The sequence below is a fragment of the Scyliorhinus canicula genome, unplaced genomic scaffold (assembly GCF_902713615.1).
Source record: "Scyliorhinus canicula unplaced genomic scaffold, sScyCan1.1, whole genome shotgun sequence".
Lineage (NCBI taxonomy): Eukaryota > Metazoa > Chordata > Chondrichthyes > Carcharhiniformes > Scyliorhinidae > Scyliorhinus > Scyliorhinus canicula.
This window is the reverse complement of record NW_024055796.1, coordinates 42,178-64,650: the sequence shown is the minus strand read 5'-3', so window position 1 is coordinate 64,650 and position 22,473 is coordinate 42,178. Positions and strand designations below refer to the sequence as shown.

General features: G+C 44.9%; 1 protein-coding gene across 1 annotated transcript in view; it reads right to left on the bottom strand.

Moving 5' to 3' along the window:
* Positions 1 to 22,473, bottom strand: part of LOC119961086 (zinc finger protein 420-like) — a 40,870-nt gene that overhangs the window by 14,436 nt on the left and 3,961 nt on the right. The window lies entirely within an intron of this gene.

Genomic DNA, 22,473 nt, shown 5'->3' with positions numbered 1-22,473 from the left:
GGATTCGCCAGAGAAGTGCTTCTTAATCGCCATTACTTGCAGTGCGCATGCTTTAGTTGAGTCCCTCATTCACTGTGATTGGTTGGAGGACCAGCTGCTCCCGCCCCCTCCCCCTATTGGTCCGGAGCTGCCGTCAATCACTTCCGGGGCATTGAGAGCCAGAGCATGCGCAGTCCGGCTGTGGGGCTGCACATTAGTGAGCATGCGCAGTGTGACTGATGCCTTGGCCCTTCTTTGTCCCGGAGAAGCGGAGTCAGCGTCAGGCGGTGGGTCGGAGGATTTGGAAACACTTTGTGGATCCGCAAACCCTTCACCATCATTGGCTGCGCTGAGAGTGGAGACATGAGATGGTGAGATGGGTTTGGATTTCAGCCCGGGGAGGAGGGAGAGTGTGTGAACAAAGAAAATTACAGCACATAAACAGGCCCTTCGGCCCTCCCAGCCTGCGCCGATCCAGATCCTTTATCTAAACCTGTCTGGACGGGGAATTACAGCTTTGGGGGAACAGGAGAGGAAAAAATGTTCCAGAGAAACTAGAATTGTCTGTTCAGAATTAGTTTTGCTTTTCCAGGTATGAGAAGAGCAGGATTTACAGAAATTCACATTGAGATCTGACGCAGCCACTTGATTCATCAGGACCTAAATACTGTTGGCATTTACAGTGGAAGGAGAAATGTTTGTCTGCTCGTCTTTGCATGAAAATTTCAAACATCAGTGTGACTGGAAAAGCACCGAGACACACACAACACACACCCAAGTGAGAGTGTTCCAGTGAACTGACTGTGGAAACATCAGTGAGACTGGAAAAGCCCCGAGACACACACAACACACACTTGAGTGACGGTGTTCCAGTGAACTGACTGTAGAAAGAGCTTTAACCAGTTACACAACCTGAAAATACATCACCATTCACAGTGGGGAGAAACTGTACATGTGCTCTGTGTGTAAATGAAGCATCAACTGATTGTACAAACTGGAGAGACACAAGGATACCAGCACTATGGAGAAACCGTGGAAATGTGGGGACTGTGGGAAGGGATTTAATTATCCATCCCGACTGGAAACTCATCAACGCAGTCACATTGGGGCTAACAAAATGGAGAAACCATGGAAATGCGATGATTGTGGTAAAGGATTCAATTATCGATACCTGCTTGAATACCATCGACAGAGTCACACCGGGAAGAAGCCCTTCATCTGTTCCGAGTGTGGGAAGGGATTCACAACCTCATCCCACCTGCTGTTACACCAGCGTATTCACACAGAGGAGAGGCCGTACAGCTGCTTTACCTGTGGAAAGAGGTTCTCGTGTTCATCCAACCTCAATGCACATCAACGAGTTCACATTGGGGGGAAGTCGTTCACCTGCACCTTGTGTGGGAAGGATTTCGCTGGTCCATCCGGTCTTTGGTCACACCAGCAGATTCACAAAGGGGTGAAGCCATTCATCTGTTCTGTGTGTGGGAAGGGCTTCACTCTGTCATCCAACCTGCTGTCACACCAACGAATTCACACTGAGGAGCGGCCATTCAGCTGCACTTCCTGTGGAAAGAGGTTCAGATCTTCATCCAACCTCAGTGCGCACAAGCGGGTTCACACTGGAGAGAGGCCATTCACCTGCTCCATGTGTGGGAATGAATTCACTAATTCATCCAGCCTCCAGTCACACCAGCGAATTCACACAGAGGAGAAGCCATTCATTTGTACGTACTGTGGAATGAGTTTCAGGCAGTTATCAATCCTCATTACACATCAACGCACTCACACTGGAGAGAGACCATTCACTTGCTCCGAGTGTGGGAAGGGATTTACTCAGTCTGGCAGCCTGCATTTACACAAGCGCACTCACACCGCGGAAAGGCCGTTCACCTGCTCTGAGTGTGGGAAGGGATACACTCGGTCATCCCACCTGCTGACGCACCAGCGAGTTCACAACTGTCTGCAGGGTTTGGATTCTGTTGTTAATCACATCCAGGATTGATAATCTGACAATATTTGGTTTGTTTCTGCTGAAATTAACAATCCCTACAACTGGCTGGAGTTTAATATTCTGGATCTGTCACTAATTGTCAGGGCTGCAATGCTCCTTTTAAAAAGCACCATCTGTGATTTCTTTTGCTTTAATTCAGGAACTTTCAAGAATAACGTGTTAATAATAAACTTATGAACTTTTCCTTCAATCCAAAATGGACCTTTGCTGCAAACTCTACAATACACTGTCTCCAGGTAAAAGGTAAAGTCATCCAAATGACCACAGGCTGACTGGTTGTGATTTAACCTGACGATCATGACACCTCCAGCCAAGGGCAAGGTTGAGAAGGCGGACCTTCCTGAATAACCCACACTGCTGACCTGCTCTGCATTATAGACCAGCTGTATAGCCAATTGAGCTAAACTGGCCCCACTGTCTCTAAGATTCCGCTGATTCACATCTCCAATTAGAAAGTGGTGATTAATCCTTGCTGATTCTTACCGAATTACACATTCTTCACAATGACACCTCCACTATCAAATTTAATTCTCAAGGAACTTAAAAGAACTTAAATCACTTATTAGCACTGAAATTAAAATTGTTGAAAAGAGAGAAATGTTGCTGAAGCTTTTCATTTTGTACTCATCAGGACAAGCCGAAAAATGCCAAATTTCAAATGATCATAATTAATACAACAGGAGTCAAGAGTGCTGATTGGTTCGCAAGTGCACTCTCATTGGCTGAAACATGACTAGAGAAATCAACAGGAATCTACAGGTTCCTTGATCTTTCGGGTAATTCAAATAAAGTTGCAAGGCTTAATCATATTCCTTTTGTTTACAGAGAACTGGTGCCTGCATATGAAAGCATGTCGCTTTTAGCAAAATACAATGAGTCATGTTACGAGCTGGACTGATTATCTTAAATTGATTGTTAGTGTAGCTATTAGCGCATCAGATTGTTCAGATCAATGGCAAGTTTAATTTTTATTGCACTTTTTAAAAATAAATTTAGTGTACGCAATTCTTTTTTCAAATTAGGGGACAATTTAACGTGACCAATCCACTACCTTGCACATCTTTTTGTGTTGTAGGGGTGAGAACCACGCAGACACAGGAAGAATGTTCAAACTTCACACGGACAGTGACCCAGGGCCGGGATCGAACCTGTGTCCTCGGCGGCATGAGGCAGCAGTTCTAACCACTGCACCGCCGTGCCGCCCCTTTTATCACGCTTTGAACATTGCAAACCAACATTTGACACTGCGGCTAGCACGAGGGGCGAAGGGATCAAAGGATATGGGGGAAAGTGGGATTAGGCCAAGGAGTTGGATGATTAGCCATGAGCGTAATGAATGGCGGAGCAGGCTCGAAGGGCCAAATGGCCTCCTCCTCCTATTTGCTATGATTATATTAGCCACTGTAGCCACCTGGGGTGGCCACTGCCCAACACAAAATGGAAGATTACAAAGAATGCAGGGAAAATGCAGGGAAAGTGAGCAGCATGGTAGCATTGTGGATAGCACAATCGCTTCACAGCTCCAAGGTCCCAGGTTCGATTCCAGCTTGGGTCACAGTCTGTGTGGAGTCTGCACATCCTCCCCGTGTGTGCGTGGGTTTCCTCCGGGTGCTCCGGTTTCCTCCCACAGTCCAAAGATGTGCAGGTTAGGTGGATTGGTCCAAAATTGCCCTTAGTGTTGGGTGGAGTTACTGGGTTATGGGGATGGGGTTGGGGTGTTAACCTTGGGTAGGGTGGTCTTTCCAGGAGCCGGTGCAGACTTGATGGGCCGAGTGGCCTCCTTCTTCACTGTAAATTCTATGATCAATGTTGCAAAAGCAAGCAGCTTGCAAAAGCACTTGTGTATTCTGACTGCTGCAGAAACCAGGCAGCACTGTGAAAGAAAACAAGTTAGCATACTAATAAGGTGATACCGGGTGATTCCCAGGTACAATGGAAACAAGTTAACTCAAATCGCTACAGTGAATAGAAGGCCAGACTTCTCAGCGCCAAGAAAAGTCCAAAACAATAAGCCCCAAGAACTGCCCAGTGATCGCGGGACTGCCCCGTTATTGGGGAAATTCAAATCAATCGATTGGGAAGAGACCCAATCGATTGCGGGTGTATAGAGGGTCCGCCCAGGTGGGCGCGAGACCCTGGGAGAGGTATAAGACAGAGACCCCGACCCCAGCTCGCTCTCTCAGCCAGCCTCATCTTGACCAGCTCCTCTTAGCCAGCGCTCTCCTTGATCACCGTTGCAGCAGAAGACCTTGAGAAGAGGAGGCTTGGTCAGCAGCCACCACCAAGTAAGTGTCACACAACGCACGCTACGAGAGTAGACACTCCTGACCCTTTTAGTCCACACCGATTGGAAGCCTGCGATCCAGGACAAAGCTAGAGGCCGTTGTTCCCTGACCGGCAGTTCCCTTATTCCAGTATTGACCTGTTAGTGGTAGGATTAACCTAGTCTTGTCATTTTATATGCATAATTAGTAGATAACTATTATAGTAAACGTGTCTTGTTTGAACTTACTAACTGGTGTATGAAGTTATTGGTCTGAACTTGAACTTGAAACTTGTGGCGGTATCTTAACGATACCTGGCGACTCCAGAGCTAAGGAACGAAACAGAGCCAAATTGAGTGTTAAGCACACTCACCCAGAATGAGCAACACCACATAAGGTGATATTAGAACAGATGTTCAAAAACTTGGTTAAAGAGATTGGATTTAAGGAGTATCGTACAGGATAAAAGTGAGGCTCAGAGTTGGAGAGGTTTAGGGGAAATTCCAGAGATTGGGTTCTGAGGATTGGAAAGAACAGTCCCAGTGGTGAAGCGATAAAAATCTGGAATACTTAAATGACCGGGATTAGAGGAGTGCAGAGATCTGGGAGGGTTGTGGGATCACAGGCATTGTCAGAGATATGGAGGTCACAGCCAGAGATGGATTTTAAAAAAGGGGTGAGAATTTTAAAATTTTGCTGCTTAAACAATAATCTTTATGGGGGTGAAGGGTTTGGGAATTTCTGGTTGAGTTGTAGATACACAAGATTCCTGTCCTTTACCCCGCTCACTCTCCTCCCTCTCTCGCTGTCCTCTCATAGAAGCCAGAGACTTGTGTCGGCCCAGACTGGGTGGCAGGTGCAAATCCCTGAAGGATATTAGTGAACCAGTTGTGATTTTACAACAATCCAGCAGCTTCCATGGTTGCTATTTCCGACTGACAACCCCACAAATGACCAGATTGATTCAGCTCAATTTGAAACCTGCCTTTGTGGTTTTGTGGGTTCTCTTCACTCCCTTTTCCCTGTTTTAAATCAGCTTCAGGGAACTGAAACCAAATCATTGGGATCTGATAGAGTTGCCCAATTTGTCACGATCTGAACATCAACATTGGAATGTGAACACGGAAGGAAACAGCACCGTTGACACTGCAGAGAAACCACACACTCGTTCTGTGTGGACAAGATTTCAACTATTCATCTAACCTGGAGAGACACAAGGACACGTGGGGAAACCTTGGAAGTGTGAGTACTATGAGAAGGGATTCAGTTATCCTGTTGAACTGAATCAGCACATTCACACTGGAGAGAAGCCATTTACCTGCTCAGAGTGTGGGAAGGGATTTACTCGTTCATCCCACCTGTTTAGGCACTAGTGTGTTCACACTGCGGAGAAGCCATTCACCTGCACCATATGTGGGAAGGGATTCACTCGGTTATGCCACCTGTAGAAGTCAACTGTTACCTGACACACCTAATAGGTAGAGGATAGTTATTTAGGATAAATATTAAGCCCCAGTTTTACCCATTTTAAATTAAGGATTTTAACACTCTCAAAACATAACTGTTTCATAGAACCAGCATAATTCACTTTACTAGATTAAAACAGACACTTTAACTGATTTAATGAATACATTTTTCAAGTCGGTGTCCAAGGACAGAGCAGGACCCGTAGCAACAGCCATAGACATGAAGGCTTTATTGTTATAATAGCTAAGCCAGCAGACAACCAGTTTTTGTGTTCTTGATAAAGCACAATAGAACATAGAACAGTACAGCACAGAACAGGCCCTTCAGCCCTCAATGTTGTGCCGAGCCATGATCACCCTACTCAAACCCACGTATCCACCCTATACCCGTAACCCAACAACCCCCCCCCCCTTAACCTTACTTTTTTATTAGGACACTACGGGCAATTTAGCATGGCCAATCCACCTAACCCGCACATCTTTGGACAATATTGCATTCATTAACATTGGGAATTTCTGGTTGAGTTGTAGATACACAAGATTCCTGTCCTTATGCAGATACGAAACAATTAGAACTAATGTTGCATATTAAAGATGGACGGCTTGCCGTCAAATCAGATGTGTTTGAGTCTAACCCAAACCAATTAGGATTATATTGGGGTGTGATTAGATGGCTTCAGACAGATATGAAACAGTATAACTGAAAAGTTTTGTTTGGCCATTTGTGAGTGGTGTTGGTTTGAAGCTGAAGATTAGCTGGATTTCTTTCTCTCTTTTTGAATCATCTATACTTTGATCTGAACTATTCACTGCCTCCTGTATTCATATTTCATTTTCAGGCTTTGACTTTTAAAGTTATTGTCAAGCTGTTTGCCTCAGCAAGAAGATAATTTCTGTGATTCTTTGAAAGCTTCAAATTGTCTACGAGTTGCCTTTCATAATTACTTTCAAATTGTAATCAATAGAAGACAAATAAACAATTCCTATTTGCACCTGAGAAGTTTTAACTGAAATTTCTGCTGAGTTCCAGTAATCTCAAAGTGCTGCTGACAACCGAATGGTTAAATCCATCAACTTGGTGTCGTTCGGCAAACAGGGGAGGCACCAGCCAGGAAGAAAACGGCTAGAATGGGGTAAGAAATATATTTTTGACCCATTCTTATAGCCGCATCAAGCAGTGCTTCGACCCCTTAGAAAGGCCCTTTTTATAGATTGTTAATTCAATCAGGTGCCGGTCATTGAATCTAAAATAAAATGGGACTGAAAAAATAGTCACGGTAGTGTACACAGATATGCAAAAGGAGTTGACGACCAAAATATTGGGTGTAAGGCTGAGTTTATGGTGGACATGGCTCCTAAAATAGATTCAGAAACTTCAAATGGAAGAGAACTACTTCCCACAACGTGCAAGGGAGGTCGTGCTGTATCGGATGTCTCTATTGATGATCTTGGATCTTTGATTTGTAGACAATTTGGACTGTCTGCAGTTGCCACAAAAATTGAATCAAAATATGATATCCCCAAAGGACAGTGGTCCCTTGATAATATCAAGAAGGCATGGGGTAAGACCACACGGTTAAACGGTGGAAGATGTATGAAATGGTCTTCTGCAGTAATGGCACAGCTCCAAAAACATCAAGAGACAAATGCAAAAACAAAATTCGATTGTGAGCTTCAGTCCACTAAAGATCAACTAATTGCAGCTGTTGAGGAATTACGAGATGCAAAATCCAAACTTGAGCATTATGATGAAATTAAAACATTGTTGGAAAATTAAACCTTTAAGGTTCAATTGTTATCTTTTCAAATCGCAGAATTGCAACATCAAGTTGTTGAATCAGAGTCAAACTACCAACAGTTACAAACAGAAACTGAGCAAATCAAAAGTCAAAATTGCCAGTTACTTGAGGAAAAATGTATTTTGGAAATTGACATGGACACCATGAAATGTCGTAACAAATTACTGACAGACAAATTAACAGCACAAAAGACTTCAAATCTGTTTTTTAAAAATGAGCTGAACTCTCCAAAGTAAACAGCGCCACCAACCGGACAAATGATGTTAACTAAGAGCTAAGGTGTACCAGTGATAAATAAATCAAATCTTACATTATTGTAAGCTGCTACTGACATGAAAACAATGAATACACTGATCGAGGTTCCACAAGGGGGGTCTGGCCAAATGAACTATCTCTCAAGGACACTTTTACCCCAGAACAAACTGTTATCTTACTCTGAGACCGACCACAAAATGCTGCTGGCCATGATCCAATTAAGCACCAAACAGCCACCAGAACTGTTTGCAGCTTTAAACTTGATCCTACCCAAACCTCAGTCCAAAACCTCAATTGCTAACAAAGGCATGTCAATCGTTGCCTCTCCTCCGTTAACGATAAATCCAAGCCTTGCATTCACTTGAAAAAAAAATTCCAGAAGATTTCTTTCTCGTGTTGAAGATGGCCATTTTGCGAGTTTCAGATTTCACGGTTGCAGACTGGTCTACGATGAAGGCCAGCCTCCTGGCTACAGGGATACGGGACAAGTCACGTATCGCTAAAAAGTTGCCAAGAACTGTCAACTTGAGAAAACTGTTATTAATCTGAATGTTGCTTTATTAATTTTAAGAAATTAACATATCTTGTTAGCTGTGTTTCCTTTAACAGAATCGACTAGTTCATCTACAGAAAACCAAGATACAGCGCAAAACTGGTTCAGTTATATATTCAATAAGTTATTGTGTTTGATATTTTAAAATAAATGTTTAGAATTAGCTTGGAAATTAAAACTTCAGAAAAGTAACTCTGATTAAAGCAAATCCATAGAGAGAACATATTGTTCTAAGAGACTTGATAACGGGAATTTGGCAGCAATCCAACTTTTACTCCCAGTCCATTTGAGTGACAAATATAATAAAAAGTTCAGAGATGAGAATGGCATCATTCCAATTTATCCACCCTATACGCCCCTTTTTGTCTCTGCAAGAAAATTAAACCTTTCAACAGCTTTTATGTATAATCCAAAAGATGTCAAAGACTTGACAATTCACATCCAATACAAAGTTTCATTATCATTTATTAGTGAATTATTATTAATAATTTATTAATAAATTACATAATCAATTTTGATCATCATTTTACCATTTATTACTAGATCATATGTTCAACTTCTTATTGTATAATCATTTTATTTGTATCCATGAAATTATTATTAATTGTTTATTGCTGAATTTTGTAATCATGATATCAATTTTAAATCAGTATATCAATGTTAAGATCTGTAAAATGTTAACCGTAATACTCATTTTCAGTTATTTGACTGGCTTTGTAAATGTACCAGATTCACATCCAAAAATCTATTCTCCTGTGTAGCTGTGTTCATCATTGACATAACATACCAATGGGCTAAGTGTATCAAAGAACTATTTGCTAAACACAGGGGACCAACTGTCAGAATGATTCACACTAACTCTACTGCACCCCCAATTGATGAATTTGAGATGAAATACTATTGTTGAAATGTTACTGATCAATCAATTATTTGACTGTATTATTAACATATTCTATAATTTATTAATACTGAATCAGTAGAATCAAATTTGATTAATTTATTGTTATTTTGTAATAATGATTCTTTAAGAATTTTAATGATTATTGTTGAAATGCTTGTTGCAATGCTAAGTGTCCATTCTATTGTTTAAAACTGCAATGACAATATGAATGAGTTATTCTTTGCGCTTTTACCTATCCTGTCACATTAATAATGTCTTTTATCATATTCTGATATATCTCACTTGATCTTTCCATTTATCAAAGGGCCGAACTGTAGAAGCCAGGTATTTCAAATATACCTAATATAGGTAAAAGATAGCTGTTTAAGCGTAAATATTAAGCCCCAGTTTTAAAATTAAGCATTAAAAAACACATATTCTGCAAATTCATTGACATAGTTTTAAAGTAACACAGAAGTCTGATAAGACAAACACTTTTCATTACATTTCTCCAAGGACAAGGGCTGGATCCATGGCACTGAGGTGGCAGGAGTGAAGGTTCTCCTGTTCTCACGCCGTTCGAGATTAGGGTGAATCACATTCCATAACTTATACAAGGTGAAACATTTTAGACTATGTTGCCTTGTTTTTAATAAATGGACATTTAATAAATGGACAGTTTGAACATCGAATCAAATATATTTGATTCCAACATTCTCAAAACAACAATTTTTATAAAAGCAACTCCGAGACTTGCATTCGCTCCCAGTCAATTCTCACCCTTGTTTTCAAATCCCTCCATGGCCTCATATCTCCCTGTGTCTGTCATCTCCTCCAGCTCCACAACCCTCTGAGATATCTGCACAGCTCTGATCCTGGACTCTTGCACACCCCCGATTCTAATTACTCCGCCATGGTTTTAAGTTCCCTCGGCCCCAAGCACTGAATTCCCTCCCTAAACCTCCCCGTCTCCACCTAACGTACCTCCTTTCATACTCTGTAAAACTCACCTCTTTGACCAGGTTTTTGGTCACCTGTCCTAATATCTCCTTTTGTGTCTGGGTGTCTCACTTTTTATAGAATTATAGAACAGTACAGCACAGAACAGGCCCTTCGGCCCTCGATGTTGTGCCGAGCAATGATCACCCTACTTAAACCCACGTAACCCGTATACCCGTAACCCAACACTTTGTTTTATAATGTTCCTGTGAAGTTGACTGGGATGATTTATGATGTTAAAGGTGTTAAATAAAAGAAGTTGTTGTTGTTGACTGTAACCCTGACCTCCTGTTTTACAATATCCCATTGGTTTCAGAACAAACTTTATCTCTGATGTTTTGCCCCCTGCAGGTTTGCAGCCTCTATAAAGACGGCGGCCGTTAACTCAGGCCTGTAACCGGGAGCAGGCTGCAGCTGTCCCCCCGCTCGATGCAAAGCCGGGTGCGGAAACTTCTTATTGGGGTTTGGCACCTCCACAGGGTTTCAGTGAACCCACCCGGCCGAGTCCAGCATTGGCACTGCGCATGCTCCAGCTCATGATGCACAAGGAGTGATTGACGGCAGGTCTGGACCAATAGGAAGAAAGGGGTGTGCGTGGCGGTCCTCCAAGCAATCGGAGTGAATAAGGGGCGGGGCTGAGCCCGGACTCCCACGTGAGCTCTAGCATGCGCAGTACCGTTGAGAACTCAGGATTCCAGCAGTTGGGCGGAAACCCTCAGTCGGTCACATCGCGCTCGGGTGAGTCATGAGGGAGGAATGGAGGCGGCGGATGGGTCAGGAAACTTCATAAAAACACCGTGTTGGCCCCAAACACGAAGCTCGGATGCAGCAGTTGAACCGGCGAAAGCTGCTCGGGCTTTTCCCCGAGACAGGGCCGGGTGGATGCGGAAGGAGCGAGAGCCCCGGCTTTGCTCCGCCTCCCATTCACTCTGATTGGCTGGAGGACCAGTCGCTCTTGTTCGGTCTTCCAGCCCCGCCCACTCTTCCTATTGGTCTGAATCCGCCGTCAATCAGTCCCCGGGCATTGGGAGCTGGAGCAAACCCTTCACCATCATTGTCAGCTCCCTGGTTTGCAGCTGCGGAGCTTCTCCCTCCCTCCCGGGAACAGGCCCAGGTTAACGGGCACCATCCTGCTTCACACACTGGAGGGTGGTTCACATCACAGGATGGGGGAGGGGGGGGGATACTAAATAAGAGCTTATACTTTGCACTCAAATCAGTGAGGACTCTGATCTGTGGGAAGGAAGGAAACCCTGGGTGGTGGGCCGGGAGGATTCACAAAACACACGCTGGAGGCCCCAAACTCCCAATAAGACCCATTGATTTTATTGTCAGTCAGCGGACAGGAGCTGGAGAACTGAACCCAGGCAGAGGAGAGGGAGGAAAAAAGGAAATGGTGCAGATGGTAAGATGGGTTTGGATTTCAGCCCAGGGAAGAGGGAGAGTGTGTGGGATGGGGATTTACAGCTTTGGGGGAACAAGAAAGGAAAAAATGTTCCAGAAAAACTACGAATGCCTGATCAGAATTTATATCCTGGACTGACAGTGATGGCTTTTGTAAACTCCTTTTACAGGATATTGGAAGTGGAGAATTTGCACACAACAAACTGAACCCAACGGAAAGGTTTGTCTCTTTGCGAATTCTATCCTGCATTGACAGTGATGACGTTTGTAACATGAGATATTAAAGCTCCCAGGAAAGATTAAATGGAGGGGGGCAATGTGAGAGATTACCATGGTTTAGCACACTGGGCTAAATGGCTGGCTTTGAAAGCAGACCAAGGCAGGCCAGCAGCACGGTTCAATTCCCGTACCAGCCTCCCCTACCAGGTGCCGAAATGTGGCGACTAGGGGCTTGTCGCAGTAACTTCATTTGAAGCCGACTTGTGACAATAAGAGATTTTCGTTTCATTTCATTTCAACAAACAAGTCATAAATACAAGATAGTTACGAATAAGTCCAAGTGGACAATATGGACAAAATTATTTATCACAGTTCAGAATGTGCAACTCATTACCATGGAAAGGAGTTGAGGAAAATGCTGAGATGTTTTCAAAAGGAAACAGGACAAGCACATGAGAGAAAATGGAATTGAAAATCAGGAGAAAGGCTGAGATTTGATAGGTGTGACAGTCGGAGATGTGTGCCGAGTATTGACAGCAGCAGAATCTGTGACAGAATGGCCTGTTTGTGTCTTATATATTCACAATATTTCAATGTAATCTCCTTTTACAGAATATTTGCAGATGCAAACATCATGTCGAGATCTGACAGTCACTTGATTCATCAGGACCGGCCTGTCAATGTGGAAGGAGAAATGTTTGTCTGCTTTGTCTTTTGGAAAAAAATTTGAAAATCACTGTGATTGGAAAAGCACCGAGACACAGACATCTAAGTAATTTTCCACCGTTAGCTGGAACTGAGCTTTAACCAATCACAAAGCATGAAATTAAATTGCAGCATTTACATCAGGGAGACACCGTACTCAGGCTTCAACTGATGATCCAAGTTGGAGAGACATAAGGACATTCGGACCAAAGGAATAAAGAAGCAGCAATATGACATTCCGCCCCGTGAGCCTGTTCTACCATTTAATAACATCACGGCTGATCTGATAGTGACCTCAAATCTGGATCCCACCTGCACCTGATAACTTGTCAATAACCATGGAGAAACCGTGGAAATGCAGGGACTGTGGGATGGGATTCAATTACCCATCTGAATTGGAAACTCATCGACGTATTCACACTGGGGAAAGGCCGTTCACCTGCTCCATATGTGGGAAGGGATTCACTCGGTCATCATACCTCCTGACACACCAACTTGTTCATACTGATCACAGACCGTTTAAATGTGCTGACTGTGAGAAGAGCTTTAAAAGCAGAAAGGATTTACTGTTACATCAACGCACTCGCACTGGGGAGAGGCCATTCACCTGCTCCGAGTGTGGGAAGGGATTCACTCTGTCATTCCAACTCCTGGCACACCAACTTGTTCATACTGATCAGAGACCTTTTAAATGTGCTGACTGTGAGAAGAGCTTTAAAAGCAGAAAGGATTTACTGTTACATCAACGCACTCACACTGGGGAGAGGCCATTCACCTGCTCCATGTGTGGTAAAGGATTCACTCAGTCATCCTCCCTCCTCAGCCACCAACTTGTTCATACTGATCAGAGACCTTTTAAATGTGCTGACTGTGAGAAGAGTTTTAAAAGTAAACAGGATTTACTGAGACATCAACGCACTCACACTGGGGAGAGGCCATTCACCTGCTCCGTGTGTGGGACGGGATTCACTCAGTCATCAGACCTCCTGAGACACCAACTTGTTCATTCTGATCAGAGACGTTTTAAATGTGCTGACTGTGAGAAGAGCTTTAAAAGTAAAATGAGTTTACTGAGACACCAGCGCACTCACACTGGGGAGAGGCCATTCACCTGCTCCGTGTGTGGGAAGGGATTCACTCAGTCATACCACCTCCTGGAGCACCAACTTGTTCATACTGATCAGAGACCGTTTAAATGTGCTGATTGTGAGAAGAGCTTTAAACGCAGAAAGGAGTTACTGTCACATCAACGCACTCACACTGGGGAGAGGCCATTCACCTGCTCCGTGTATGAGAAGAGATTCACATGTTCATCCCAGCTTCTGCAAAACCAGCGAGTTCACACTGGGCACAGGCCGTACTCTTGCCCCGTGTGTGACAAGAAATTTACTCAGTCATCTCACCTGATGACACACCGACTTGGTCACATTGATCAGAAACCTTTTAAATGTTCTGACTGAGAAAAGAGATTTAAAGGTAAACCGAATCTGCAGAAACACGAGCGAGTTCACACTGAAACAGAATCATAGAATTTACAGTGCAGAAGGAGGGCATTCGGCCCATCGAGTGCACAGGCCCTTGCAAAGAGCACCTTACTAAAGCCCATACCTCCAACCTAACCCATAACCCCACCTAACCTTTTTGGACACCAAGGCAATTTAACATGACCAATCCACCTAATCTACACATTTAATGGACTGTGGGAGGAAACTGGAGCACCCGGAGGAAACCCACGCAGACATGGGGAGAACGTGCAAACTCCGCACAGACAGTGAATTCCCAAGCTGGGAATTCTGGGACCCTGGAGATTTGAAGCAACAGTGCTAACCACTGTGTACCGTGTGGCCCACACGTGGGAGCGATTCTGGGGAGAGGCTGTTTAACTGCTCCGTGTGTGGGAGGAGATTCACTCAGTCAAACAACCTGAACAGACATCAGCAAATTCACAGGCAACAGCAGGGTTTGGATTCAGCTGTTGTTGCTGCTGTTAGTCACATCCAGGACTGAATGATGCCTGGACGTCTGTTTCCAGTGGGGCTCCACAGTTTCCGGTATATATCAATGATTTAGACTGAAATATACACACCAGGATTATACAGAAGTTGCTGATGTGTTTCAGACAATGAGGGAGAAAGTCATGGACTGGGTCAGGTGTACAGAAAAGTGGTGAATAGAAATTTAGATAATGAGAAGTTAGGAACACACTTCAGTGAACTCCCGATAAAAATAAGGTCACTTCAGGATAATGGAAAAAACTGATTGGTGAGGAAGCAACAAATAAGAACATAAGAACTAGGAGCAGGAGTAGGCCATCTGGCCCCTCGAGCCTGCTCCGCCATTCAATGAGATCATGGCTGATCTTTTGTGGACTCAGCTCCACTTTCCGGCCCGATGGAGAAGGGTCGGGGGGGAGGAGAAGGGTCGGGGGGGGAGGAGAAGGGTCAGGGGGTCAGAGTACCCAATTATTGTTATTTATTTTTCCAATTAAGGGGCAATTTAGCCTGGCCAATCCACCTAACCTGCACATCTTTGGGTTGTGGGGGTGAAACCCATGCAGACACGTGGAGAATGTGCAAGCTCCACACGGGCAGGGACCCAGGGCCGGGATTCAATCCCGGGTCCTCAGCGCCGTAGTTCCACTGCTCCACGTGTTACTCTAGCTAAAAATAATTCTAATAACTTTATTGAACAGTTCTCAAATGGAAAGGCACTTGACCACATTAAAACTAAGGATCTGCAATAGACATTTGATCTAGCAAGTCATATATTTAGGGCATAGTTAGAAACAGAAGGCATTCATTTAAAGTGATTAGAAAAATAAGCAATGCTGAGCAAGGTGAGGAGAGTGGGCAAATAATACAATGAGTAGCATGGTGGTTAGCATAAATGCTTCACAGCTCCAGGGTCCCAGGTTTGATTCCCGGCTGGGTCACTGTCTGTGCGGAGTCTGCACGTCCTCCCCGTGTGTGCGTGGGTTTCCTCCGGGTGCTCCGGTTTCCTCCCACAGTCCAAAGATGTGCGGGTTAGGTGGACTGGCCATGCTAAATTGCCCGTAGTGTCCTAAAAAGTAAGGTTAAGGGGGGGGGGGGGGTTGTTGGGTTACGGGTATAGGGTGGATACGTGGGTTTGAGTAGCGTGATCATTGCTCGGCACAACATCGAGGGCCGAAGGGCCTGTTCTGTGCTGTACTGTTCTATGAGGAACAGTGTGAGATTATGCACTTTGGAAGGAGAAATGGAGGTTAGACTATTTTCTAAATGGGAAAATGCTGAGGAAATCACAAGCACAAAGGGACTTGGGAGACCTTGTTCAAGATTCTCTTCAGGTTAACGTGCAGGTGCACTGCAGCCTCACGGCGCCGAGGTCCCAGGGTCGATCCCGCCTCTGGGTCACTGTCCGTGTAGAGTTTGCACATTCTCCCCGTGTTTGCATGGGTTTCGCCCCCACAACTCAAAGATGTGCAGGGTAGGTGGATTGGCCACGCTAAATTGCCCCTTCATTGGAGAAAATGAATTGGGTACTCTAAATTCAAAAACAAAATGTAAAACCAAAAGGTTAATGTGCAGGTTCAGTCGGCAGTTAGGAAGGCAAATGCAATGTATTCATGTCGAGACGGCTAGAATACAAGACCAGGGATGTACTTCTGAGGCTACATAAGGCCCTTATCAGACCCCATTTGGAGTATTATGAGCAGTTTTGGGCTCCGTATCTAAGGAAGGGTGTGTTGGCCTTGGAAAGGGTTCAGAGGAGGTTTACAAGAATGATCCCTGGAATGAAGAGCGTGTCGTATGAGTAACGGTTGAGGACTCTGGGTCTGTACTTGTTGGAGTTTAGAAGGATATGGGGGGGGGATCTTATTAAAACTTACAGGATACTGCGAGACCTGGGTAGAGTGGACATGGAGAAGATGTTTCCACTTGTAGGAAAAACTAGAAGCAGAGGACACAATCTCAGACTAAAGGGGCGATCCTTTAAAACAGAGTAAGAAGTCTTACAACACCAAGTTAAAGTCCAACAGGTTTGTTTCAACTCACTAGCTTTAGGTGCACAGTTCCTTCCTCAGGTGATGAGGAGGAATTAAAACAGATGAGGAGGAATTTCTTCAGCCAGAGGGTGGTGAATCTGTGGGACTCTTTGCCACAGAATGTCATGGAGGCCAAATCACTGAGTGTCATTAAGGCAGAGATAGATAGATTCTTGATTAATAAGGGGATCAGGGGTTATGGGGAGAAGGCAGGAGAATGAAGATGAGAAAATATCAGCCATGATTGAATGGCGGAGCAGATTCGATGGGCCGAGTGGCCTAATTCTGCTCCTATGTCTTACGATGTGAAGAAAAACATTCTGTGCTGCATGTGGGATCATGAATGCACTGCTCGAAAATGTGGTGGAGGCAGATTCAATTGATGCCTTGAAAAGAGAATTGGACAACTATCTGTTACTATCAGATCAGCCATGACCTTATTAAATGATGGAGCAGACTCGGCTGAATAGCCAACTCCAGCTCCTTGGCCATCTGTTCGTATCTTTTGAGGAGAAAAATATCTGCAGAGTTCAGGGCCAATGACAGGGGATTGTGACTGTTGCAGAAAGTTGGCACAGATACAATTTGTTGAGTGCCTTTGTTTTGTGCTGTCACCTTTCTATGCCACTGTGTTACATAGAACAGTACAGCACAGAACCGGCCCTTCGGCCCTCTATGCCGAGCATTGTCCGAAACCAAGATCAAGATATCCCACTCCCTGTCATTCTGGTGTGATCCATGTGCCTCTCCAATAACCGCTTGAAGGTTCCTAAAGTGTCTGACTCCACTATCTCAGCAGGCAGTCCATTCCGCACCCTAACCATTCTCTGAGTAAAGAACCTACCTCGGATATCCCTCCTATATTTCGAGGGCAGCACGGTAGCATTGTGGATAGCACAATTGCTTCACAGCTCCAGGGTCCCAGGTTCGATTCCCCGCTGGGTCACTGTCTGTGCGGAGTCTGCACGTTCTCCCCGTGTGTGCGTGGGTCTCCTCCTGGTGCTCCGGTTTCCTTCCACAGTCCAAAGATGTGCAGGTTAGGTGGATTGGCTATGCTAAATTGCCCTTAGTCCAAAATTGCCTTTAGTGTTGGGTGGGGTTACTGGGTTATGGGGATAGGCTGGGGGTGTGGGCTTGGGTAGGATGCAGTTTCCAAGAGCCGGTGCAGACCCGATGGGCTGAATGGCCTCCTTCTGCACTGTAAATTCTATATCTATATCTCCCACCCTGTATCTTATAGTTATGCCCCCTTGTAACAGCTACATCCACCCGAGGAAATAGTCTCTGAATGTCCACTCTATCTATCCCCCTCACCAACGTATAAACCTCTATTAAGTCGCCTCTCATCCACCTTCGCTCCAAAAAGAAAAGCCCTAGCTCGCTCAACCTTTCCTCAGAAGACCTATCCTGCAAACCAGGCAGCATCCTGGTAAATCTCCTTTGCACCCTTTCCAATGCTTCAACATCCTTCCTATAATGAGGTGACCAGAACTGCACACAATACTCCAAATGTGGTCTCAACAGAGTCATGTATAGTTGCAACATAACCCCGCAGCTCTTAAACTCAAGCCCCCCATTAATAAATGCTACCACACTATAAGCCTTCTTCACGGCTCTATCCACTTGAGTGGCAATCTTCAGAGATCTGTGGACATGAACCCCAAAATCTCTCTGTTCCTCCACATTACTCAGAATCCTGCCATTGACCCTGTAATCTGCATTCAAATTTCTCCGACCAAAATGAATCACCTCGCACTTCTCAGTGTTATGAGGGAAATGCAGTGCACCAACGCAAGAGAAGCAGATTGCTCCCTCGATTTGGATTGGATTTGTTTATTGTCACGTGTACCGAGGTACAGTGAAAATTATTATTCTGTGAGCAGCTCAAACAAATCATTTTGTACATGAAAAGAAAGTAAACTAAAAAGAAAATACATAATAGGGCAACACAAGGTACACAATGTAAATATATAGACAAAGGCATTGAGTGAAGCGTCCAGGAGTGTAGTATTAATCAGGTCCGTCCATAAGAGGGTTGTTCAGGAGTCTGGTAATAGTGGGGAAGAAGCTATTTTGAATCTGATCGTGCGTGTTCTCAGACTTTTGTATCTCCTGCCCGATGGAAGAAGTTGTAAGAGTGAGTAAGCTGGGTGGGAGGGGTCTTTAATTATGCTGCCCGCTTTCCCCAGGCAGAGGGAGGTGTGGATAGAGTCAGTGGATGGGAGGCAGGTTTGTGTGATGGACTGGGCTGCGTTCACTACTCTCTGAAGTTTCTTGCGGTCTTGGGCCGAGCAGTTGCCACTCCAGGCTGTGATGCAGCCAGATCGGATGCTTTCTGTGGTGCATCTGTAAAAGCTGGTTAGAGTCAGTGTGGACATGCCAAATCTCCTTAGTTTCCTGAAGAAGTATAGGCGCTGTTGTGCTTTCTAGGTGGTAGCGTCGATGTGCGTGGCCAGGAGAGATTTTTGGTGATGGAAACCCTGTGCCCAGCGCAGGAGAGGCTGGTTGTTGGGCAGTGTGAGCTGAACATACATGGCTGGATAAAGACTGAGGCAGATGTCAAGACCCTTGGAGTGAAAACAGGTCTGGAGGGAGTAGGTCAAAAAACCTGGGGAGTTGCATTTTGCATGAATCGTGAGTGTGACCCAGTCACAACTATGAACAGTAAACAAACCTATCACTGGTTTGATGATATGAGTTACCGTTTCCCATGTGTTGTAAATACTGTACATACTGTAGATCAGCCTGCTTGCTGCCCATGTCTAAGTGATATCTTATCAGAATAATTTGCTTCTGTATTAAATAAAGTATCCAACCTTTCATCGTGCTTCATGCCCAGCATCTTGACTAACTCTGGATCTTCTGTTTTGCTAACTGGGAAATAGAATCTTCCTGTTTACTAATTACCCTATGGCGGCTGTGTTACCCAGAATCCCCCGTGCTCCAGAAAGTCCCCTATCAGTGAGTGTACGAGGCCAGTGTGCAGGTGCAGTGTGGGTGTGTGCTCTGAGCATGCTCATTGTCAGTCATGGTGAGAGAGTGAGGAGGAGCTGGGTTGAACACAACAGTGACCTGTACCCCTGTGAGAAGGGCATCTCCCAGTCTCTGACTCTCCTGCAGCTTCCTGTCATGGTTGAGTTGGACAAGGAACTCTCATCATTTGAGCTGGGAAAGGCCATTGATTGCTGAGCAAGCAGAAAGATGCCTGGCAAGGATGGAATTCCAGCTGAACTGCTCACACACAGAAAGTCCCATCGACTGTCACACCTTCCTGCCCTCCCCTTTTGGGCTGTGAGACTGGTCCACGGAACATGTGTGATGCAATAAAAACAGCAGTGACAGAGGAGACAGCATCAACTACAGGGACATCTCACTCCTTAGAGTCAGGGGGAGACCTTCACTTGGGTGATGTTTAAAAGATTCATCTACTTGCAGACTGAGTTTATCCAGAAGCACAGTGCGGTTTCTGTGCTGACAGATCTAGTGAACATGATCTTCTCCACACACCAGCTACAAGGGAAGAGAACAATTGGGATTTGATCTAAAGTGTTAGTGCTGAGAAAGTGAAATGTTCTAATTACTGAGTGAAAGTAAACCTTTCAGTGTGAATCACAATTTACTGGGACAATTGTTTCAATCTCTGAAGATAAACTTCAGCCTTGAAGTTATGTTTCGGAGCTCACAAGCTGTGGGAAGCTTTGTGAATGCTTGTTTACAAAAGGGAAGAAGAAACAAAGAAGTTAACCTTTTCCCCTGACAGCACGGCAATGATTTGAAATGAAGACTTTGACTTTTAAAGATTTGGCTTCAACCCATTTGTTGGGGTCATCTTTCCGGCCGTGCGAATCATCGTGGGTGGGTTGGAAATTTTGCTGGAACATTTTTTGATAATCCTAATCTTTATTGTCACAAGTAGTCTTACATTAACACTGCAATGAAGTTACTGTGAAAAGCCCCAGTCAGCACATTCCGGAACCTGTTCAGGTACACAGAGGGAGAAGTCAGAATTGCCATGTGAGAGTACCTTTAAGAATTGGGTGTTTATCAAATAGCTGCAGTGAAGACAGACAGCCCAGCTCCATCCTGATTTATTTTCAGGATGTGTAACTAGTAAAAGCTCTTTCCACAGTCAGTTCACTGGAACACTCTCACTCGGGTGTGTGTCTCAGTCCTTTCTCAGGCACACCTATGTTTGAAATCTCTTCCCAGACAGAATGGACAAACATCGCTCCTTCCACATGCAACTTCAAGTCCAGATGAACTGAGTTATTCTGTTAATTTCCTGTCTGAAAATCCTCTTCTGAGCCCCAGTAAAACGGCTGCAGTCACTCGTAATCTACCTGGTGTCTCGAAGATGAGATGACCGAGTGTATCCCTTCCGACACTCGGAGCAGGTGAATGGCTCCACTCCAGTGAGTGTGTTGTTGTTTCTGCAGATCATTGCTGCTTTACAGCTCTTCCCGCATTTAGCACACGAGTGTGAACACGCTGGTATCGCTGCAGGTTTGATAATCAAGAAAATCCTGTCCCACACATGATGCAGGTGAGTGTGAGTGCGTCAATGAATTTCAACACAATGTGTAATTAAATTCTTTGCCACAGTCCCTACACTGGAACACTCTCACTTGGGTGTGTGTTTCCCTGTGCTGTTCCTGTCACACTGATGTTTGAAATCTTTCCCACAGACAGAACAGACAAATATTTCTCCGGCCACATTCAAAAGATATTCAGGTCCTGATGAATTGAGTGACTTTCAAATGTTGATGTGATGTTTGATTTGAGTTTCCATTCTGTCAATCCACTCCTTGTGACCCTATAAAACCAATGTGCCCATGTTAGCCTAGGACCGAAACGTAGAACAGATAATTCTAGTTCCCAGGATTTAAGTATTGCTCTTGTTTCCCAAAGCTGCAACTCCCAGTCCCACACACTCTCCCCTTCCCACAAACTCACCACAATGATTTCACCGTCACCAATACTCAGATGAACATTGAATTCCAGATTATTGAATTTATCCTCCACCAATTGCCATGATGGGATTTGAACCCTTGTCCCCAGAACACGAGCCTGTGTCTGGATTGCTGATATAGTGAATCCCCATGGAGAGTGGTACTGACCTGGAACTCAATGGTTACACTCAATGACCAATAATATCCAGGTTCTGATTAATCAAGTGACTCTTTCTGTTTTGAATGTCTTGTTTGATTTCACTTTGCTGTGTTTAAATCCTCCCCTTGTAACCCCGTCAAAGGAGTTTCCAGAATCCATCACTGTCAGCCCTGCTGAGTGGACAGGGCTCACCACGCATGCGCCCTGCTGCACACAGCCCCCGATGAGGATGGTGGTGGTTAACTGGGGAAAGGCTCTGCAGGAAAACCTTCCTGCTCGAGACTGGTAATTTCTTGTTTTAGCTTTGAGGCCTCCACTGGGGGTGTGTGAAGCCTCCCCTCCCACCCACTGCCCCTAACGCTGCCTCCGCCTATCCGCCTCCTTCCCGCCTGAAGATGAGACAAACAAGCGCCTGTCCCTGGACATGAGCCGCACTGCGCATGCCCCACATCACAATGCCCGGGGAGTGATTTGACGGCAGGTCCAGACCAATAGGAAGAGGGGACGTGACTGGAGGACCGAGCAGGAACGGCTTCCAAGCAATCGGAACTAATGAGGGGCAGGGCTGATCCCGGATCTCCCTCATTGGCTGAGACTCTGCATCATTTTGAGTTCTTCCCATTGGCCACGGGTTCCACAACCTCATTTCCTGCCTTAGAGGTGTTAACCAATGGGAGGAATTGGAGGACCGGATGGTCCTCCAGCCAATCAGATTGTGGACTTTGTGTGAATGAAGATTGAGCTTCACAAAGACTGAACCTTCTTCCTGTGTCAAACCTCTGAGGAAAACACTTTCTTTTCACTTC